Raw genomic sequence first — 23,715 nt, forward strand, 5'->3', positions numbered from 1 at the left:
AGACAGATTTAGAGTAGGGAGGGGTATGGCTTAGCAAAATTCTAAATTGAAGTGTAAAAATAAAAAAGCCCAGCATTTGTACGCTACTTCCAAAATAGGTTGCACTTCTTGAGGTTGGAAGAAAAAAATGCATCACTTACACTGCAACATTATTTATTCAGGTTCAACTCTGCACCCTTTAGCTGTATTTACGCCTAACTACAGATTATGGCCTTTGTGGTTAATTTGCCAAAACACACAGGAACCAATTATCTAAAACTATCCAACACTAATTTACTAACAAGTACATGTCCAAATACCGAACAAATCAAATCATTACTTAAAGTAAAATTAAATAGAGAGTAATGCATTGCCAAGCTGTATTCAACCCATGAATAACTGGAGTGTTTATGCTTAACAAAATATGGCCACCCTGCTATCATTTTCTCTCTGCTAAACAGTTCACCATGGGGTCATTCCGACCCGTTCGCTCGCTGCATTTTCACGCAGCAGAGCGAACGGGTCCCTGCTGCGCCTGCGCCTTTCTGTGCCTGCGGGACGGCCGACGGCCGTGGCAGGACGGCGATCGCCTCTGGCTGATTGACAGGCAAAGGCGATCGATGGGCGGGAGGGGGCGAAGCGGTGGCGTTTGGCCGCCGTTTCGTAGGCGCTGTCCGGCCAAAGCAGGCGTGGCCGGGCCGAATGGGGGGCGGGCCACAGCGGCTGCGTGACGTCATACGCAGCCGCTGCAGGCTGGAGAGCGAGGAGTAGCTCCTGGCCAGCTCGCTAAAGCTGCGCTGGCCGGGAGTTACTCCTGAAGTGCAAAGACATGGCCGCTGTGCGATGCCTTTGCACTTCTGCGATGGGGAGCCGGACTGACATGCGGGGCGGACTAGCCCTGTGCTGGGCGTCCCCCCGCATGTCAGGAAAGTTGATCGTAGCTGTGCAAAATTTTGCACAGCTACGATCAACTCGGAATGACCCCACGTTAGGAGATGTGCTTCCCTAACTAAAGTATCAGACAGTAATTTACAAGTTTGGCATACCTGCTTTGCAGAAATACACTGTTTACCATGGCGGAATCATACACAGGGAACGCAGACAGTGATGTCAGAACAACTTGCATGCCTTGAGAATGAGCTTTTCCACCAACATCAGGATCTCATCAAGACAATAGGTATGATTCAACCTATTACACTAAGCAGTAGCAACTACGACCAAAGGTGTAGCTACCATAGGTGCATAGGATACAGCTGCTACAGCCCAAAGCCTGAGAGGGTGGGGGGCATCTTCCCTGTGTAAGTTACATGGAGTGGCTGATTTTACCTAGGGGCTGCAGTATTGTAAAAATATTCCACTGACCTCCCTCCCCCCGCCGGGTGTGCAGTTGCGACTGCGAGTACCTTACTAGAGCAGAGCAGGCACAGCGGGGAGCAGGAGACAGTCACAGTGCCGTTATCTGCGTAGACCTGCCCTGCATGAGGATGAGTTGGCTGTGGAGTGGCTTCATATAGGAAACTCTGCCTGCACTTCTCACACAGCAGTCTCTGGGAGAGGTAACTCCTCCCCCTGTGTAGGACTGCCAGTCCGTGGTGCTAATAGCAGTAGGAGCTGCCAACAGTAAGTAGGAGCCGTCGCTGGTTACATTTGTTATATACATTTAGCACCATTGGTTGGTACATACGGGCCCTTCCAATCTTTTGTTATAGGACAGTGATGGCTAACCTTGACACTCCAGCTGTTGTTGAACTACACATCCCAGCATGCCCTGCATTAGTTTTGCTATTTGGCCATGCTAAAACTGATGCAGGGCATGCTGGGATGTGTAGTTCAAAAACAACTGGAGTGTCAAGGTTAGCCATTACTGCTATAGGGCCTACAAATGTCTACATAGAAACATAGAAACATAGAATTTGACGGCAGATAAGAACCACTTGGCCCATCTAGTCTGCCCCTTTTTTATTTTATCCTTTAGGCAATCTCAACCCTTTTTTAACCTTGATTCTTTGTAAGGATATTCATATGCCTGTCCCAAGCATGTTTAAATTGCCCTACAGTCTTAGCCTCTACCACCTCTGATGGGAGGCTATTCCACTTATCCACTACCCTTTCTGTGAAGTAATTTGTCCTTAAATTTCCCCTGAACCTCCCCCCCTCCAGTCTCAATGTATGCCCTCGAGTTCTAATACTTCTTTTCCTTTGAAGAATGTTTCCCTTCTGAACTTTGTTAAGACCCTTTATATATTTGAAAGTTTCTATCATGTCTCCCCTTTCCCTTCTCTCCTCCAAACTATACATGTTAAGATCTTTTAGCCTTTCCGGGTAAGTTTTGTGATGTAGGCCATGCACCATTTTAGTTGCCCTTCTTTGTACACTCTCTAATGTATTTATATCCTTCTGGAGATAGGGTCTCCAGAACTGGACACAGTATTCCAGATGGGGCCTTACCAATGACCTATACAGTGGCATTATCACTTCTTTTTTCCTGCTACTGATTCCTCTCCCAATGCAACCAAGCATCTGACTTGCCTTTCTCATTGCTTTGTTGCATTGCTTTCCTGCCTTCAAGTCACTTGAAATAGTGACTCCTAAATCTCTTTCCTCCTCAGTAGTTTCCATTATAGTACCCTTGATACTATACTTAGCCTTTGGGTTTTTGAGACCCAAGTGCATGATTTTGCATTTTTTAGCATTAAACTGTAGTTGCCACGTTCTTGACCATTTCTCAAGCCTACCTAGGTCATCAATCATTTGTTTGACCCCTCCCGGTGTGTCTACCCTGTTGCATATCTTTGTATCATCTGCAAAAAGGCATATCTTCCCTTCAATACCATCTGCAATGTCACCAACAAAGATATTAAAGAGAACTGGACCTAGTACAGATCCCTGGGGTACTCCACTGGTAACATTTCCCTCCATAGATTGCACTCCATTAACTACAACTGTCTGTTTCCTATCCTGCAACCAGGTTCTTATCCATTTCACTAATTTATAATCCACCCCCAGGCTTTCAAGTTTATTTAGCAGTCTGTGATGTGGGACAGTGTCAAATGCCTTACTAAAGTCTAGATATGCTACATCTACAGCTCCCCCTTGATCTATTATTTTCATCACAGAGTCAAAAAAGTCAATAAGATTTGTTTGGCATGATCTCCCACCAGTAAATCCATGCTGTTTTGGATCCTGTAAGTTGTTCGATTTAAGATATTCCACTACTCTTTCTTTTAATAGTTTTTCCATTACTTTCCCTACTACTGATGTAAGGCTTACTGGTCTGTAGTTACTTGCTTCTTCCTTGCTTCCACTTTTGTGCAGTGGAACTACATTTGCTCTTTTCCAGTCCTCTGGAATATCACCTGTATTTAGTGACTGGTTAAATAATTCTGTTAAAGGTGTAACCAGGACATCTTTTAGCTCTTTGACTATCCTTGGGTGTATTCCATCTGGTCCCATTGATTTATCCACTTTTAGTTTTGAAAGTTCTGTTAGGACCTTCTCCTCTGTAAATGTATTTTCATCTACCTTATTTTTATGAATGTCCTTGCAATTTAACTGTGGCCCCATCCCTTCTTCTGTAGTAAATACTGAGCAAAAATAATTATTTAGGTGATCTGCTATTGCCTTGTCTCCCTCCACCAAATGCCCACTCTCTGTCTTAAGTCTTATTATTCCTCCATTTGATTTTCTCCTTTCACTTATATACTTAAAAAAAGTTTTGCCCCCTTTATCTACTGACTGGGCCATTTTCTCCTCAGCTTCTGCCTTTGCACGTCTGATCACTTTCTTAGCATCCTTCCGTCTGTCCAGATACTCCTCTTTGTCGTTATTATTTTGAGTCTGTTTGTATTTCCTAAAAGCCATCTTTTTTGCTTTCACACTAGTTGATACTACTTTTGTGAACCACACTGGCTTCCTTTTCCTGGTGCTTTTCCTAACCATTTTGATACAAAGGTCTGTTACACTTAGTAATGCACTTTTAATTTTTTTCCACCTCTCCTGCACCCCTTCCAAGTTCCTCCAGTCTGCCAATGAATCACTTAAACATCTCCCCATTTTTGCAAAGTCTGCATTTCTAAAATCCAACACCTTTGTTTTTGTGTGAGAGGAGTTGGATCCTGTCTTTATACTAAACCATACTGCTTGATGATCACTGGATCCCAGGTGCTCACCCACATATATATCAGATATTCTATCACCTTTTGTAAGAATTAGATCTAATATTGAGTCTTTGCGAGTGGGCTCCCTCACCAATTGCTTGAGAGATGCTCCCTGTAAGGAATGTAGAAATTTGCCACTTGTAGCTGAACTTGCAAAAGACCCCTCCCAATTTACATCAGGTAAATTAAAGTCTCCCATGATTATGACTTCTCCCTTAAAAGCCATTTTAGAGATGTCCAACAATAGGTTCCTGTCCAAATCCTGCCCCTGGCCTGGTGGTCTATAGATCACCCCAATGCGAATAATGTCCTTCTTCCCAGTTTCTATGGTGACCCAAAGGGCCTCAGTTTTGGCTTCAATATTTTGTATTAAAGTGGCATTTATGCTTTTTTTCACATACATTGCTACCCCTCCTCCTATTCTTCCTATTCTATCTTTCCTAAATAAATTGTATCCTGGTATAGTTAAGTCCCAGTCATGATTCTCATTGCACCAAGACTCTGTAATAGCCACAAAATCCAGGTTATCCCTTGTCATTATCGCAATTAGCTCTGGAATTTTGTCTCCTAAGCTCCTAGCATTTGCAGACATAGCTTTAAAAAATGTTTCTGTGCATTTGTTAGTAGTAGCCATGTCCAGAGCGTACAAAATGAATGACAAGTCTAGTTATGCCCCTGGCTATGACTGTTGTCGCAGCCACTACGACTAAGTTATGTTAACGTCACAGGAGGCATCTTGTGTAAATAGACGCCTCCTGACAGATTCTGTGTTCTGCTGCTGTGTCTTAAGACTCAGCATTGGATTACTTGTATGAACATTGGCCATCTGAATAACCCTCAGGTATCTCAGGATGGCCGGGTTGCTCAGGCTTCTGGAGCCAGTTAATCTGCGTTGGAAGACTTAAACACTTGCGTTAGCACTCCCAAAAAACAGGCAGACATCTCTGTTTTCGGAAATGCTGTCCAGCGTCACCAAGTCCCCAAATGGCCACATTATGTCAATCATGCTGCATCTTATTCTTAAGTTGGCAACACACCTTTGCGATCCCTTGGCTGATTGGAGTTAAACGCTCATAAATCAGCCAAGTAATGTGTATTCATCTGAATCAGGCCCAATGTAATATAGATAATGGATATGGTTCAATTGTCTGTGATAGATAAGGTAGATGTATTAAGTAGTGAAAAGAGTGGATAAGTGAGCCAGTGGAGAAGTTGCCCATGGTAACCAATCAACTGCTACATATAATTGTATAGAATGCACTTGACAAATGTTACTATAAAGCTGATTGGTTACCATGGACAACATCTACACTTGCACACTATTCATTCTCATTTCACTGCTTCGTACATCTCTCCCATAATTCTTTAAAACAGCAGCAGAGGACTTTAGTCTAACTCTTAACCTGTATTCCACCTTTAATGTTTGAGTTGAATATTATGGAATTGAGAACCTTATGGGTATATTCCTTGGAAAAAAGTTTCTATCAATATGGTACCCAAAGGTGAAAGATTTTTTTGTTACAATTTATGTACGCATAAAGCATGTAAAATTAATATAATATTATTATTATTAAAGGGTCAGAGACTTCTATGTCTATAACTATCAGAAGAATGTAGACTATAAAAGGCAATTTCACGACAGTAGCACATTTCACTTTGTGTCTGAAATCCTCCTTTAGCAAAACCCCCAATGAAACTTAACAGACATGCTTCAAAACTGTAGAGTATTAAAGTATATCTGGAAATAATATTATAGTCAGCATGCTCACTTAGCTACCAGTGAAGCTGTTACAACAATGATCATTTCAGAAATGTTATGCTTGCAAAGAGACTACAAAATTAGCACTACAATCGGGCTGTAAAAATATTGATATCTAATACCACGATGCTAGCGAGCTGTGAAACAAATTAGCCATTCAGTTTGGTTACAAAAGGATGTTAAAATGATTTACAGAAAAAACAAACCAAATACCCAGAAGATTCTATTTAGCTTTCTCTATCGTCCTTGTGGATGCTGGGGTTCCTGAAAGGACCATGGGGAATAGCGGCTCCGCAGGAGACAGGGCACAAAAAGTAAAGCTTTCCGATCAGGTGGTGTGCACTGGCTCCTCCCCCTATGACCCTCCTCCAGACTCCAGTTAGATTTTTGTGCCCGGCCGAGAAGGGTGCAATCTAGGTGGCTCTCCTAAAGAGCTGCTTAGAGAAAGTTTAGCTTAGGTTTTTTATTTTACAGTGAGTCCTGCTGGCAACAGGATCACTGCAACGAGGGACTTAGGGGAGAAGGAGTGAACTCACCTGCGTGCAGGATGGATTGGCTTCTTGGCTACTGGACATCAGCTCCAGAGGGACGATCACAGGTACAGCCTGGATGGTCACCGGAGCCGCGCCGCCGGCCCCCTTGCAGATGCTGAAGTAAGAAGAGGTCCAGAATCGGCGGCTGAAGACTCCTGCAGTCTTCTAAAGGTAGCGCACAGCACTGCAGCTGTGCGCCATTTTCCTCTCAGCACACTTCACACGGCAGTCACTGAGGGTGCAGGGCGCTGGGAGGGGGGCGCCCTGGGAGGCAAATGAAAACCTTTTTTGGCGAAAAATACCTCACATATAGCCCCCAGAGGCTATATGGAGATATTTAACCCCTGCCAAGATTCACTAAATAGCGGGAGACGAGCCCGCCGAAAAAGGGGCGGGGCCTATCTCCTCAGCACACAGCGCCATTTTCTCTCACAGAAAGCCTGGAGAGAAGGCTCCCAGGCTCTCCCCTGCACTGCACTACAGAAACAGGGTTAAAACAGAGAGGGGGGGCACTGATTTTGGCGATATTGAGATATATATAAAGATGCTATAAGGGAAAACACTTATATAAGGTTGTCCCTATATAATTATAGCGTTTTGGTGTGTGCTGGCAAACTCTCCCTCTGTCTCCCCAAAGGGCTAGTGTGGGTCCTGTCCTCTGTCAGAGCATTCCCGGTGTGTGTGCTGTGTGTCGGTACGTGTGTGTCGACATGTATGAGGACGATGTTGGTGAGGAGGCGGAGAAATTGCCTGTAATGGTGATGTCACTCTCTAGGGAGTCGACACCGGAATGGATGGCTTATTTAGGGAATTACGTGAGAATGTCAACACGCTGCAAGGTCGGTTGACGACGTGAGACGGCCGACAAACTATTAGTACCGGTCCAGGCGTCTCAGAAACACCGTCAGGGGCGTTAAAAACGTCCATTTACCTCAGTCGGTCGACACAGACACAGACACGGACACTGAATCCAGTGTCGACGGTGAATAAACAAACGTATTTCTCATTAGGGCCACACGTTAAGGGCAATGAAGGAGGTGTTGCATATTTCTGATACTACAAGTACCACAAAAAAGGGTATTATGTGGGAGTGAAAAAACTACCTGTAGTTTTTCCTGAATCAGATAAAATAAAATGAAGTGTGTGATGATGCGTGGGGTTACCCCGATAGCAAATATTGGCGTTATACCCTTTCCCGCCAGAAATTAGGGCGAGTTGGGAAACACCCCTTAGGGTGATAAGGCGCTCACACGCTTATCAAGTGGCGTTACCGTCTCCAGATACGGCCGCCCTCAAGGAGCCAGCTGATAGGAAGCTGGAAAGATATCCTAAAAAGTATATACACACATACGGTGGTTATACTGCGACCAGCGATCGCCATCAGCCTGGAGATGCAGTGCTGGGTTGGCTTGGTCGGATTCCCTGACTGAAAATATTTTATTCATATAGAGCATTTAATAGGATGCATTCTATATATATGTACGTGAGATGCACAGAGGGATATTTGCTCTCTGGCATCAAGATAAGTACGTTGTCCATATCACCCAGAAGATGTCATGGACACGACAGTGGTCAGGTGATACAGATCCCATACGGCACATGGAAGTATTGCCGTATAAAGGGAAGGAGTTAGTTGGGGTCGGTCCATCGGACCTGGGGACCACGGCAACAGCTGGGAAATCCAACCTTTTTACCCCAAGTTACATCTCAGCTGAAAAAGACACCGTCTTTTCAGCCTCAATCCTTCCTTTCCCATGAGGGCATGCAGGCAAAAGGCCAGTCATATCTGCCCAGACATAGAGGTAAGGGAAGTAGACTGCAGCAGGCAGCCCCTTCCCAGGAAAAGAAGCCCTCCACCGCGTCTGCCAAGTCCTCAGCATGACGCTGGGGCCATGCAAGCGGACTCAAGGTGGGGGGGTAGTCTCAAGAGTCTCAGCGCGCAGTGGGATCACTCGCAGGTTGACCCCTAGATAGTACAAGTATTATCCCAGGGGTACAGATTGGAGAGTCGAGACATCTTCTCCTCGCAGGTTTCTGAAGTCTGCTTTACCAACGGCTCCCTCCGACAGGGAGGCAGCATTGGAAACAATTCACAAGCTGTATATCCAGCAGGTGATAATCAAAGTACCCCTCCTACAACAAGGAAAAGCGTATTATTTTTCCACACTATATTGTGGTACCGACGCCAGACGGCTTGGTGAGACATAGTCTAAACTGAAATCTTTGAACACTTACATAAAAGGTTCAAATCGAGATGGAGTCACTCAGAGCAATGATAGCGAACCGGAAAAAAGGGGACTATATGGTGTCCCTGGACATCAAGGATTACCTCCATGTCCAAATTTGCCCTTCTCAACAAGGGTACCTCTGGTTCGTGGTACAGAACTGTCAATATCAGTTTCAGACGATGCCGTTTGAATTATCCACGGCACCCCGGGCCTTTTACCAAGGTAATGGCCGAAAAGATGTTTCTTCAAAGAAAAAAGGCATCTAAATTATCCCTTACTTGGACGATATCCTGAAAAGGGCAAGTTCCAGAGAACAGTTGGAGGTCGGAAGAGCACTATCTAAAGTAGTTCTACGACAGCACGACTGGATTCTAAATATTCCAAGAATCGCAGCTGTTTTCCGACGATACGTCTGCTGTTCCTAGGAATGATTCTGGGCATAGTCCAGAAAAAGGTGTTCCTCCGGGAGGAAAAAGCCAAGGAGTTATTCGACCTAGTCAGAAACCTCCTAAAACCAGGCCAAGTATCAGTGCATCAATGCACAGGAGTCCTGGGAAAAATGGTGGCTTCTTACGAAGCGATTCCATTCGGCAGATCTCAGGGGATTTGCTGGACGAATGGTCCGGATCGCATTTTCAGATGCATCAGCGGATAATCCTGTCTCCAAGGACAAGGGTGTCTCTTCTGTGGGGGCTGCAGAGTGCTCATCTTTTAGAGGGCAGCACACTCAGCATTCAGGACTGTGTTCTGGGGACCACGGATACCAGCCTGAGAGGCTGGGGAGTAGTCACACAGGGAAAAAATTTCCAAGGAAGTGTGGTCAAGTCTGGAGACTTCTCTCCACATGAATATACTGGAGCTAAGGGCAATTTACAATGCTCTGAGCCTAGGAAGACTCCTGCTTCAAAGTCAACCGGTGCTGATCCAGTAGGACATCATCATGGCGGTCGCCCACGTTATCAGACGGGGCGACACAAGAAGCAGGAGGGCAATGACAGCAAGGATTCTTCGCTGGGCGGAAAATCATGTGATAACACTGTCAGCAGTGTTCATTCCGGGAGTGGGCAACTGGGAAGATTTTCTCAGCATAAATGAATTCCACCCGGAAAAGTGGAAACTTAATCTGGAAGTTTCCACATGATTGTAAACCGTTGGGAAAGACCAAAGGTGGTTATGATGGCGTCCCACCTGAAGCGCCAGGTCAAGAGACACTCAGGCAATAGCTGGGACGCTCTGGTAACACCGTCGGTGTACCAGTCGGTGTATGTGTTCCATCCTCTGCTTTTCATACCCAATGTATTGAAAATGATAGGAAGGAGAGGAGTAAGAACTATACTCGTGGCTCCGGTTTGGCCAAGAAGGACTTGGTTCCCGGAACTTCAAGAGATACTAAGAAGGGTCTTGATTCGGCAAGAACCGTGTCTGTTCCGGGACTTACCGCAGCTGCGTTGACGCCAAGGCGGGTGAACGCCGGATCCTAAGGGAAAGAGGCATTCCGGAAGAGGTCATCCCTACCCTGGTCAGAGCCAGGAAGGAGGTGACCGCACAACATTATCACCACTTAGGTGAAAATATGTGCCAGGGTGTGAGTCCAGGAAGGCTCCACGGAAGAATTTCAACTAGGTTAATTTCTACATTTCCTGCAAACAGGAGTGTCTATGGGTCTCAAATTGGGTCCATTAAGGTTCAAATTTCGGCCTGTTGATTTTCTTCCAGAAAGAAATTGGCTTCAGTTCCTGAAGTCCAGAAGTTGTTAAGGGAGTACTGCATATACAGCCCCTTTGATGTCTCCAGTGGCACTGGGCGATCTCAACGTAGTTTTGGGATTCCTAAAAAATCACATTGGTTTAAACAACTCAAATCTGTGGATTTGATATATCTCACATGGAAAATGACCATGCTGTTGGTCCTGGCCTCGGCCAGGCGAGTGTCAGAATTGGCGGCTTTATCTCACAAAGCCATATCTGATTGTCCATTCGGACAGAGCAAAGCTGCGGACTCGTCCCCAGTTTCTCCTTAAGGTGGTGTCAGCGTTTCACCTGAACCAGCTTATTGTGGTACCTGCGGCTACTAGGGACTTGGAGGACTCCAAGTTGCTGGATGTTATCAGGGCCCTGAAAATATAGTTTCCAGGTTGGCTGGAGTCAGGAAATCTGACTTGCTGTTTATCCTGTATGCACCCAACAATGCTGGGTGCTTCTGCTTCTAAGCAGTCGATTGCTCGTGGGATTGGTAGCACAATTCAACTTGCACATTCTGTGGCAGGCCTGCCACAGTCTAAATCTGTTAAGGCCCATTCCACAAGGAAGGTGGGCTCATCTTGGGCGGCTGCCCGAGGGGTCTCGGCATTACAACTTTGCCGAGCAGCTACGTGGTCGGGGGAGAACACGTTTGTAAAATTCTACAAATTTGATACCCTGGCAAAAGAGGACCTGGAGTTCTCTCATTCGGTGCTGCAGAGTCATCCGCACTCTCCCGCCCGTTTGGGAGCTTTGGTATAATCCCCATGGTCCTTTCAGGAACCCCAGCATCCACAAGGACGATAGAGAAAATAAGAATTTACTTACCGATAATTCTATTTCTCGGAGTCCGTAGTGGATGCTGGGCGCCCATCCCAAGTGCGGATTATCTGCAATACTTGTACATAGTTATTGCTAACTAAATCGGGTTATTGTTGTTGTGAGCCATCTTTTCAGAGGCTCCGCTGTTATCATACTGTTAACTGGGTTCAGATCACAGGTTGTACAGTGTGATTGGTGTGGCTGGTATGAGTCTTACCCGGGATTCAAAATTCCTCCCTTATTGTGTACGCTCGTCCGGGCACAGTACCTAACTGGAGTCTGGAGGAGGGTCATAGGGGGAGGAGCCAGTGCACACCACCTGATCGGAAAGCTTTACTTTTTGTGCCCTGTCTCCTGCGGAGCCGCTATTCCCCATGGTCCTTTCAGGAACCCCAGCATCCACTACGGACTCCGAGAAATAGAATTATCGGTAAGTAAATTCTTATTATTACACTGCAGACTCTACTAGGCATTCCAAATCAAAAGCAAAAGAATTATGTAACCTGCCTCAGTGATACGTGGCAGGAATATAATATTCAGTAATATATATATATATATATATATATATATACACACACATACATACACACACACACACACACACACAGTATATAAACAAACATCATAGTGTACGCATGCACTGAGAGTCCAAAGGACATACTGCTGCCTTTGCTCTTATATCGGACCAGATCGGTGTTCACAGAGCTCATTCTCCTGAGTCCTTGGTTTCCAGCACGAGTAGGGATGCCCATCGATGGTTAACAATTATTTTCAAAGGATGGTTGATTGTTTTGCTATTATTGGCAGAGTGTGTCTTGTTTTGATGATTGACACGCAAGTATTTTTTTTTGTTTCCCTCGGCTCAGGGGGCATGGAGCTTTGCCCCAGCGACACTAATCCCCCCCCCCCCCAACTTCACTGACTGGCCTGTCTGCTGCCACTCCGCATCGATGGGTGCATATCATCCATAGTTCTGATTCCATGGTTTCATGCCATCAATGTTGACCCACGATGGCCATTCCTAGCACCTAGTCTATTGTATTGTCACCAAACAAAATAACAGTGTTCCATCCTTCTCAAGAGGACCTGGCAAGTTCCAGAGAAAGGGGAAGCACCCAGGGAAGAAATGGCTGGAAGGGCAGCTGCTGACGAAGGGCATACACTCTTAAAAGCCCCTTTGAAAGGACAGAGGGCAAGATGGAAATGTATTGTAGCTAAATATAGCGTTGCAGGCTGCAGAAAGGAATGTCAGAACATCTACAAAATGGTAGGTCTTGTGGGGAGTCTCATGGTATGCAGTGGATAGTACGTACAGAAAGTGACCCATGGAAGGGCAACCAGTGGACCAGCAACTGGGTCATGGGCACACAGATTCACTGATGCGCATATTGAACGAAGCAAGCTTGTACGGTCCTATTACACATAAGAGCTACTTTAGTACACATTGCTGAAAAAGCTCATGCTGGGTGTGACAGAAAGGTGTCAGAACACACAGTGCATCGCAGCTTACTGCATATGAGGCTGTATAGCTGGAGACTGGTCAGAGTGACCATACTGACCCCTTTCCACCACCAAAAGCACATACAATTTACATGAGACCGCCAAAAATGGACCTCGGAGCAATGGAAAAAGGTGGCCTGGTCTGAGGAATAATGGGGGTAATTCCAAGTTGATCGCAGCAGAATTTTTGATAGCAACTGGGCAAAACCATATGCACTGCAGGGGAGGCAGATATAACATGTGCAAAGAGAGTTAGATTTGGGTGTGGTGTGTTCAATCTGCAATCTAATTTGCAGTGTAAAAATAAAGCAGCCAGTATTTACCCTGCACAGAAATAAAATAACCCACCCAAATCTAACTCTTTCTGCACATGTTATATCTGCCTCCCCTGCAGTACACATGGTTTTGCCCAGTTGCTATCAAAAATCCTGCTGCGATCAACTTGGAATTACCCCCCATGTTTTCTTTTACATCATATGGAAGGCCAGGTACTGTACCTGTGTGCTATTTACCCTTGGAGGAAGAGATGGCACCAGGATGCATTATGGGAAGAAGGAAAGCCGGTAGTAGCAGTGTGATCCTCTAAGCAATGTTCTGCTCTGAATCCTTGGACCCTGGCATATATGCGAACATTAATTTAACATGTATCCACTACATAAACATTACTGCAGATAAAGTACACCCCTTCATGATATTCTGATGGCAATAGCCTCTTTCAGCAGAGTGAACCTCCTTGGCACAATACCATGACCTCCAAATTCCACAGACCTTAATCCTATCGAGCATCTATGGAATGTGCTGCAATAAGAAGTCCAAGCAATAAAGGCTCCACTTCGCAATTTACAGAACTTTAAGGTCTTGCGGTGTCACTGCCTCAGCGGGTCAGAGCTGTTTTGGAAGCATGAGTTGGACATGAGTAGGTAGGTGTTTTTAATGTTATGGTTGATCTACAGTGCTGTGTAAAAGTTTTAGGCAGGTGTGAAAAAAATGCAGTAAAGTAAGATTGCTTTCAGTGAATCATGGTGGAGGTTCCTTGCAAGTTTGGGGCTGCATTTCAGCAAAATGAATTGGGATTTGCTCAAGAGTAATGGTGTCGTCAATGCTGATAAATAAAGGCAGGTACTTATCCATCATGCAATTACATCAGGGAGGCATCCGATTGGCTCCAAATTTATTCTGCAGCAGGACAACGACTTCAAACATACAACCAGGGTAAAGTAGAGCATGGAATCCTGGAGGTGATGATATGGCCCTCACAGAGCCCTGATCTCAAAATCATTGTGTCTGTCTGGGATTACATGAAGAGAGAGAAGGATTTGAGCAAGCCTACATCCACAGAAGATATGTTGTTAGTTCTCCAAGATGTATGGAACAACCTCCCTGCAGAGTTCCTCCAAAAACTGTGTGCAAGTATACCTAGAAGAAATTATGCTGTTTTGATTTAGATTCCTTAGATCTCTCTTCTGTTCATTCACTATTCATTTTGTTAACTGATAAAAATAAACTATTAACACTTATTTTTGAAAGCATTTTTACTCTGCAGCATTTTTCCCCACACCTGCCTAAAATTTTTGCACAGTACGTATGTATATAATAAGAATTGACTTACCGATAATTCTATTTCTCGTAGTCCGTAGTGGATGCTGGGGACTCCGTCAGGACCATGGGGGGATTAGCGGCTCCGCAGGAGACAAGGCACAAAAGTAAAAGCTCTTAGGATCAGGTGGTGTGCACTGGCTCCTCCCCCCATGACCCTCCTCCAAGCCTCAGTTAGGATACTGTGCCCGGACGAGCGTACACAATAAGGAAGGATTTTGAATCCCGGGTAAGACTCATACCAGCCACACCAATCACACTGTACAACCTGTGATCTGAACCCAGTTAACAGCATGATAACAGCGGAGCCTCTGAAAAGATGGCTCACAACAATATTAACCCGATTTTTGTAACAATAACTATGTACAAGTATTGCAGACAATCCGCACTTGGGATGGGCGCCCAGCATCCACTACGGACTACGAGAAATAGAATTATCGGTAAGTAAATTCTTATTTTCTCTGACGTCCTAAGTGGATGCTGGGGACTCCGTCAGGACCATGGGGATTATACCAAAGCTCCCAAACGGGCGGGAGAGTGCGGATGACTCTGCAGCACCGAACGAGAGAACTCCAGGTCCTCCTCAGCCAGGGTATCAAATTTGTAGAATTTTGCAAACGTGTTTGCCCCTGACCAAGTAGCAGCTCGGCAAAGTTGTAAAGCCGAGACCCCTCGGGCAGCCGCCCAAGATGAGCCCACCTTCCTTGTGGATTGGGCATTTACAGATTTTGGCTGTGGCAGGCCTGCCACAGAATGTGCGAGCTGAATTGTACTACAAATTCAACGAGCAATCGTCTGCTTAGAAGCAGGAGCACCCAGCTTGTTGGGTGCATAAAGTATAAACAGCGAGTCAGACTTTCTGACTCCAGCCGTCCTGGAACATATATTTTCAGGGCCCTGACAACGTCTAGCAACTTGGAGTCCTCCAAGTCCCTAGTATCCGCAGGTACCACAATAGGTTGGTTCAGGTGAAACGCTGACACCACCTTAGGAAGAAACTGGGGACGAGTCCGCAGTTCTGCCCTGTCCGAATGGAAAATCAGATATGGGCTTTTGTAAGACAAAGCCACCAATTCTGACACTCGCCTGGCCGAGGCCAGGGCCAACCGCATGGTCACTTTCCATGTGAGATATTTAAAATCCACAGATTTGAGCGGTTCAAACCAATGTGATTTGAGGAATCCCAACACTACGTTGAGATCCCACGGTGCCACTGGAGGCACAAAAGGGGCTGTATATGCAATACTCCCTTAACAAACGTCTGGACTTCAGGAACTGAAGCCAATTCTTTCTGGAAGAAAATCGACAGGGCCGAAATCTGAACCTTAATGGACCCCAATTTGAAGCCCATAGACACTCCTGTCTTCAGGAAATGCAGGAATCGACCGAGTTAAAATTCCTCCGTGGGGGACCTCCTGGCCTCACACCACGCAACAATTTTTCGCCAAATACGGTGATAATGTTGTGCGGTCCCCTCCTTCCTGGCTTTGATCAGGATAGGAATGACTTCCTCCGGAATGCCTTTTTCCTTCAGGATCCGGAGTTCAACCGCCATGCCGTCAAACGCAGCAAGTCTTGGAACAGACAGGGTCCCTGCTGAAGCAGGTCCCTTCTTAGCGGCAGAGGCCATGAGTCCTCTGTGAGCATCTCTTGAAGTTCCGGGTACCAAGTCCTTCTTGGCCAATCCAGAGCCACGAGTATAGTTCTTACTCCTCTCCGTCTTATAATTCTCAGTACCTTGTGTATGAGAGGCAGAGGAGGGAACACATACACTGACTGGTACACCCACGGTGTTACCAGAGCGTCCACAGCTATTGCCTGAGGGTCTCTTGACCTGGCGCAATACCTGTCCAGTTTTTTGTTCAGGCGGGACGCCATCATGTCCACCTTTGGTCTTTCCCAATGGTTCACAATCATGTGGAAGACTTCCCGATGAAGTCCCCACTCTCCCGGGCGTCGGAATGAACACTGCTGACAGTGCTATCACCTGATTTTCCGCCCAGCGAAGAATCCTTGCAGTTTCTGCTATTGCCCTTCTGCTTCTTGTGCCGCCCTGTCTGTTTACGTGGGCGACTGCCGTGATGTTGTCCCACTGGATCAATACCGGCTGACCTTGAAGCAGAGGTCTTGCTAAGCTTAGAGCATTGTAACTTGCCCTTAGCTCCAGTATATTTATGTGGAGAGAAGTCTCCAGACTTGATCACACTCCCTGGAAATTTTTTCCCTGTGTGACTGCTCCCCAGCCTCTCAGGCTGGCATCCCTGGTCACCAGGACCCTTCCTGAATGCCGAATCTGCGGCCCATTAGTAGATGAGTACTTTGCAGCCACCGCAGAAGAAACACCCTTGTCCTTGGAGACAGGGTTATCCGCTGATGCATCTGAAGATGCGATCCGGACCATTTTTCCAGCAGATCCCACTGAAAAGTTCTTGCGTGAAAACTGCCGAATGGAATCGCTTCGTAAGAAGCCACCATTTTCCCCAGGACCCTTGTGCAATGATGCACTGACACTTTTCCTGGTTTTAGGAGGTTCCTGACTAGCTCGGATAACTCCCTGGCTTTCTTCTCCGGGAGAAACACTCTTTTCTGGACTGTGTCCAGAATCATCCCTAGGAACAGCCGATGTGTCGTCGGAAACAACTGCGGTTTTGGAATATTTAGAATCCACCCGTGCTGTCGTAGAACTACTTGAGATAGTGCTACTCCGACCTCCAACTGTTCTCTGGACCTTGCTCTTATCAGGAGGTCGTCCATTTTCTTTGAAGAAGAATCATCATTTCGGCCATTACCTTGGTAAAGACCCGGGGTGCCGTGGACAATCCAAACGGCAGCGTCTGAAACTGATAGTGACAGTTCTGTACCACGAACCTGAGGAACCCTTGGTGAGAAGGGCAAATAGGGACATGGAGGTAAGTATCCCTGATGTCCCGGGACACCCTATAGTCCCCTTCTTCCTGGTTCGCTATCACTGCTCTGAGTGACTCCATCTTGATTTGAACCTTTGTAAGTGTTCAAATATTTCAGATTTAGAATAGGTCTCACCGAGCCTTCTGGCTTCAGTACCACAACATAGTGTGGAATAATACCCCTTTCCTTGTTGTAGGAGGGGTACTTTGATTATCACCTGCTGGGAATACAGCTTGTGAATTGTTTCCAATACTGCCTCCCTGTCGGAGGGAGACGTTGGGCAGATATGACTCTTATGGGGACGAAAGGACTGAGGCTGAAAAGACGGTGTCTTTTTCTGCAGAGATGTGACTTAGGGTAAAAACGGTGGATTTTCCAGCAGTTGCCGTGGCCACCAGGTCCGATGGACCGACCCCAAATAACTCCTCCCCTTTATACGGCAATACTTCTTTGTGCCGTTTGGAATCTGCATCACCTGACCACTGTCGTGTCCATAAACATCTTCTGGCAGATATGGACATCGCACTTACTCTTGATGCCAGAGTGCAAATATCCCTCTGTGCATCTCGCATATATAGAAATGCATCCTTTAAATGCTCTATAGTCAATAAAATACTGTCCCTGTCAAGGGTATCAATATTTTTAGTCAGGGAATCCGACCAAGCCACCCCAGCTCTGCACATCCAGGCTGAGGCGATCGCTGGTCGCAGTATAACACCAGTATGTGTGTATATACTTCTTAGGATATTTTCCTTGAGGACGGCCCTATCTGGAGACGGTACCGCCACTTGTTTTGATAAGCGTGTGAGCGCCTTATCCACCCTAAGGGGTGTTTCCCAACGCGCCCTAACTTCTGGCGGGAAAGGGTATACCGCCAATAATTTTCTATCGGGGGAAACCCACGCATCATCACACACTTCATTTAATTTATCTGATTCAGGAAAAACTACAGGTAGTTTTTTCACACCCCACATAATACCCTTTTTTGTGGTACTTGTAGTATCAGAAATATGTAACACCTCCTTCATTGCCCTTAACAAGTAACGTGTGGCCCTAAAGGAAAATACGTTTGTTTCTTCACCGTCGACACTGAAATCAGTGTCCGTGTCTGTGTCGACCGACTGAGGTAAATGGGCGTTTTAAAGCCCCTGACGGTGTTTGAGACGCCTGGACAGGTACTATTTTGTTTGCCGGCCGTCTCTGTTGACATTATCACGTAATTCCTTGAATAAGCCATCCATTCCGGTGTCGACTCCCTAGAGAGTGACATCACCATTACAGGCAATTGCTCCGCCTCCTCACCAACATCGTCCTCATACATGTCGACACACACGTACCGACACACAGCACACACACAGGGAATGCTCTGACAGAGGACAGGACCCCACTAGCCCTTTGGGGAGACAGAGGGAGAGTTTGCCAGCACACACCAAAAACGCTATAATTATACAGGGACAACCTTTATATAAGTGTTTTTCCCTTATAGCATTTTAATATATATATTCATATCGCCAAATAAGTGCCCCCCCTCTCTGTTTTAACCCTGTTTCTGTAGTGCAGTGCAGGGGAGAGCCTGGGAGCCTTCCCACCAGCATTTCTGTGAGGGAAAATGGCGCTGTGTGCTGAGGAGAATAGGCCCCGCCCCCTTTTCGGCGGGCTTCTTCTCCCGTTTTTCTGAGACCTGGCAGGGGTTAAATACATCCATATAGCCCCCAGGGGCTATATGTGATGTATTTTTAGCCAGAATAAGGTACTATCATTGCTGCCCAGGGCGCCCCCCCCAGCACCCTGCACCCTCAGTGACCGCTGCTATGAAGTGTGCTGACAACAATGGCGCACAGCTGCAGTGCTGTGCGCTACCTTATGAAGACTGAAAAGTCTTCTGCCGCCGGTTTCTGGACATCTTCATTTTTCGGCATCTGCAAGGGGGTCGGCGGCGCGGCTCCGGGACGAACCCCAGGGTGAGACCTGTGTTCCGACTCCCTCTGGAGCTAATGGTGTCCAGTAGCCTAAGAAGCCAATCCATCCTGCACGCAGGTGAGTTCACTTCTCTCCCCTAAGTCCCTCGATGCAGTGAGCCTGTTGCCAGCAGGACTCACTGAAAATAAAAAACCTAACAAAACTTTTACTCTAAGCAGCTCTTTAGGAGAGCCACCTAGATTGCACCCTTCTCGGCCGGGCACAAAAATCTAACTGAGGCTTGGAGGAGGGTCATGGGGGGAGGAGCCAGTGCACACCACCTGATCCTAAGAGCTTTTACTTTTGTGCCCTGTCTCCTGCGGAGCCGCTAATCCCCCCATGGTCCTGACGGAGTCCCCAGCATCCACTTAGGACGTCAGAGAAATATATATATATATATATATATATATATACATACATACATACACACACACACACAAAGTTTTACCAAACTCTGTTCTAGCAGTCAGTGGAAAGCATGACAGGTCACTCATCACTGCATCAAATTTTCAGGATTTAGCAGTGTTTAATATGACAATGGATACTTGTAACTAGTGGTTTTGAGAATCTTTATACTGGCAAGTTATCAAGAAAGTAGGCAGGAAAAGATATGTTGACAGAAAAATGTTTATCCTACAGGATATAATTACTGTTTGTGCCAGAAAGATTGGTGGCGGCTATTGTATACCGACAGATCTTACAATTGGGACCACCCCCAGATTACTTTGCTCTCCTTACTCTAAGCCAGGAGTATTAACAACAGTATTAAGAAAGCTTTTATTTTACATACGTAACTCTGTAAGGAAAATTTCCTCCACGTTACAAAGTGACAAATGAAGAAGCATTAATTGGAAACTTTCAGGTATTTTAGTTTACTAAAACATACACAATAAAAATGCAGAAATGACATCACTCCATGAGCACAGTTACGAGGTCTACATGCAAGCTGGGCTATTGGCAATAACAGCACTTATATAATGCATACAACCAGGTGTGTTAATAATATTTGCGTTTTGCTTCTAAGTACTCAACTGACCTGACCTGCTAACTGGTAGTGGCATGTATTATAAGGAAATATAAAAAGGAGAAGGTATAATTAAGAGCAAAACCCCAAGTGTGAGAAAAAGCATAGTATTATGAACAGCATTATGCTTGGTGTATGCACACAAAAACACAGTAAGAAGTGAATAATTTATTGTCATATTTTGAATGCAGATTGTGGACCACTCAGCTCTCCGCGCAAGGTACTTCACTGCTCTGATTTCTCTACTGGGACAGTGACAAAGTGCCTCCCACCATAGCAAGAAGCAGCACTGAACTGTGTACCCAGTGCCATAAATCAACACTGTAGCCTACAGGACGTCTCTCTGGTACAAACATACCATCAATTTTTCAATAACCTTGTTAAATAATGGAAGGTTTGAACTGTGACAACAGTAATGAAAAATGAAATATTTTGCACGCCAAAGTCTGCTGAAAGGAAAAAAGTTAATATGCTGCCCGGAGAATTTAAAATAATAATGAAAAAAGGAAATATTACTCCTTTCTTACGTTAAACACAATTTTACCAACACTTTCAGCAAAGCAACCAGACCCACTATTTACTAGCACATATCTTAACCTGTTAACAACTCTCTATCCCATGCAGCCTCAGCTCAACCCTTCAGTTATACAGCAGTCCAGAATTACAGCAAAGTGCCCTCCTTGAGAATACGTTATGTCAGCCATACAGTCAAGGTAGATGCTAAAATCAAGTGGCCTAAAGGACCTATGACATCAAGGGGAGGAGCCACGCCACCAGGGGAAGGAGCTAGGCCAGCGGGATAGTTCTTCTATTTATGCCACCAACTACTACCTTTAGTAACCCGGTGGCGTGTGGAGCGAGCCCACGGGGGTACTCCCCCTGGTGACATCAGAGGTCCCTTACCTAACTTGGATTTAGAACTAACCATACAGTCAAAGGACAGTAAAGTTGGTGGACATGAAAGCGTCTGACATCCTGTGCTTGAAACAGTGTCCAAGCAGTTCCTTGCAATGTAATGAAATAGTTAAAATATGTATGGTAGCACAGTGGCTCTTCTTTATGATGCCAGGAATATTACTGTATTTTTTCTTTTTTCCAAAACTGCCTTGTCCCTTTCGCTGTCATAAGCCTGGACTTAATCTGAATCTCAGGAGGATGTACATATTTTTTTGGGCATATATAAGCTACATTGGTTAATCAGGAATACATTTACAATTTTACACCAAACAAATCTAAGTATATAGTTTTTTTTCATTTAAATGACAAACAAGGCATTGGTCGTATGTCCATTAAATATCTTAGTTTGTGGACATAACTATATATTTAGGGAAACTAGAATTTTTTTTTCATCCTCCCATAGACAACATATTTTAAAATGATAACAAATATGTATTTTATGGGTCTATGTTTATTTCTAATAATAAGTATATGGGTTTTTTTTTATATTTCTAAAGCTGTAAATATTTTTTGCACTTTTTGTAGAACAAGCATGTTAAGCAATTCCATAGTCTTCAATGTCAAAAACACAAATGTCACAATTCTCAAAATACAAAGTAGCATGTGTCAAGTGACTTAGTTAACCTTCCTCATGCTGCCACTTTAAGGAAACACATTTAATTTTGTCAAGCGCATTTCCCAAAGAATATTATATTGAAATTATATGCATTTAAGAAATACTTTGGGATTTTGGGGGGAATTTACTTAGCAACGGTTTGCAAAACCCAGAGATGCAAATAGATATTTGGTGCCCTGTGCCAAAATGGCATTGGTGTCCCACCCCCATACATCAAATAATGAGAGAACACATCACAAAAAGGGTGTGGCCTTGCAGGGAAGGGGATAGGCCACACAACAGTATTTTCGATTCAAATTACACTACACAGTAGTGCAACCTTTTTCACATTGAGCCACACATAAATATCCCTTATTCACGTTATACCACACAGTAGATACTCTTATTCACATTATGTCACACAGAAGTGCCTGTTAGTTACATTACATCCCACAGTAGTGCCCCTTACACGTGTCTTCACACAGTAGTGGCCGTTATTCACGTTACGCCACACAGTAGTGCCCCTTATATGTTAAACCACAGTAGTTACACTTATATACTTTACTCCACACAGTTGTGCCCCTTATTCAAATTTAATCACACAGAAGTATCCGTTATTCACGTTATGCCACACAGTAGTGCACCTTATTCATGTTATGACGCACAGTAGTGCCCCTTACATATTACGTCACACATTAGCAGTGCCCTTATAAACATTATGCCACGCAGTAATGCCTTACACATGTCACACATTAATAGTACCCTTAAACCACATTAGCACCGCTCTCCCTCTCTCCTTATGCCTCTTAGGCCCCCAGTAAATCATTAATAACAGATGCATGCTTCAGCACTCACAATCTGTGACTGAAGGCAGGACGGCTGCACCACCTTAGTTGCGGACAAAACCAAAATAATACGAAGGTGAAAACTGCCACAATACCAACGTTATTTTTTTTCCCATTGTAAGTATGTAAACCACCAGATTTACCAAGCACAGATTTTTTGGAAGCGCAGATTTAAAAAATGAGTAGCCTCTGAGAGGTGTAAGTCACAGGTAAAAGTGTATCATTCCTATCAAAATGAATGCACATGGTCTAACCATCAGAGTGTGCACATTCAATGAGAATATCAGGCTAGTTAAGCAAATTTTGGTGAGATGTCATGATTATGCTCCTCGCAGTATTTTCACTAGCGGCCTTGGTATCAAAGGGGTAGTGCGGGGCTAAATTTCAGATGGTGGGGGATCTTCTAATTTTGTTTATAGACTAATAATAAATAAAAAAAATCCCTCTGGGCTGCACATATGCAACCACTGCAGTTTTGTGGTGGGATTCACATTTGAAAACAGATGGTGGGTTTAATTTAAACATCAAGTAAACATTGTGGTTTTGATCATGAACCATCTATCTGTGGTTTATTGATTTCCAATCCTCAGCAGAACCTCTGTTTAGTAAATTCTACCCTATGTGTTAAATACTACTTCATCACAGTAAGTCTGCATGGATTTCCTCCTAGTATTTTGGTTTCATTCCACATTGCAAAATATAAAGGTGGATCAATGTGCTTCTGATGAAAAAAGGGTCTAAGTATAGTATATAAATGGGGGGGGGGGGGGGGGGGAGGAGAAGATTATTATGGGGTATATTCAATTGAAGTCGGATCCATTCCGACATTCATTTGTCGGAATGGATCCGACCTAGGTTATTCAATATCATCTCAATTCGACTTTTAAAAAAGTCGAATTGAGATGCGGGAGGGGAGACGGGGGAGAGCCGCGGGCAGACGGGGGAAAGCAGCGCTACCGCAGAGGCTATATAGCCCCCCATCTCTGCCTCTCCCCGTGCCCGCATCACATCCGCCGCTCACGGCAGCGTCCACCCAGCTCCAGCAAGCAAGGAGCCGGGTGGACGCTGCTGTCAGCGGCGGCTGTGACATCCTCCGGCTCTGCTCTCCCCATCGA

The 23,715-nt window shown here is 45.2% G+C and overlaps 1 protein-coding gene and 1 long non-coding RNA gene across 7 annotated transcripts in view; one reads left to right on the top strand and one right to left on the bottom strand.

Annotated features, from left to right (window-relative positions):
• Window positions 1-23,715, bottom strand: part of BRIP1 (BRCA1 interacting helicase 1) — a 660,079-nt gene that overhangs the window by 135,673 nt on the left and 500,691 nt on the right. The gene's annotated exons all lie outside the window — the stretch shown is intronic.
• Window positions 1-23,715, top strand: part of LOC135031726 (uncharacterized) — a 64,531-nt gene that overhangs the window by 18,990 nt on the left and 21,826 nt on the right. The window lies entirely within an intron of this gene.

Source organism: Pseudophryne corroboree, chromosome 2 (assembly GCF_028390025.1).
Source record: "Pseudophryne corroboree isolate aPseCor3 chromosome 2, aPseCor3.hap2, whole genome shotgun sequence".
Taxonomy (NCBI): Eukaryota; Metazoa; Chordata; class Amphibia; order Anura; family Myobatrachidae; genus Pseudophryne; species Pseudophryne corroboree.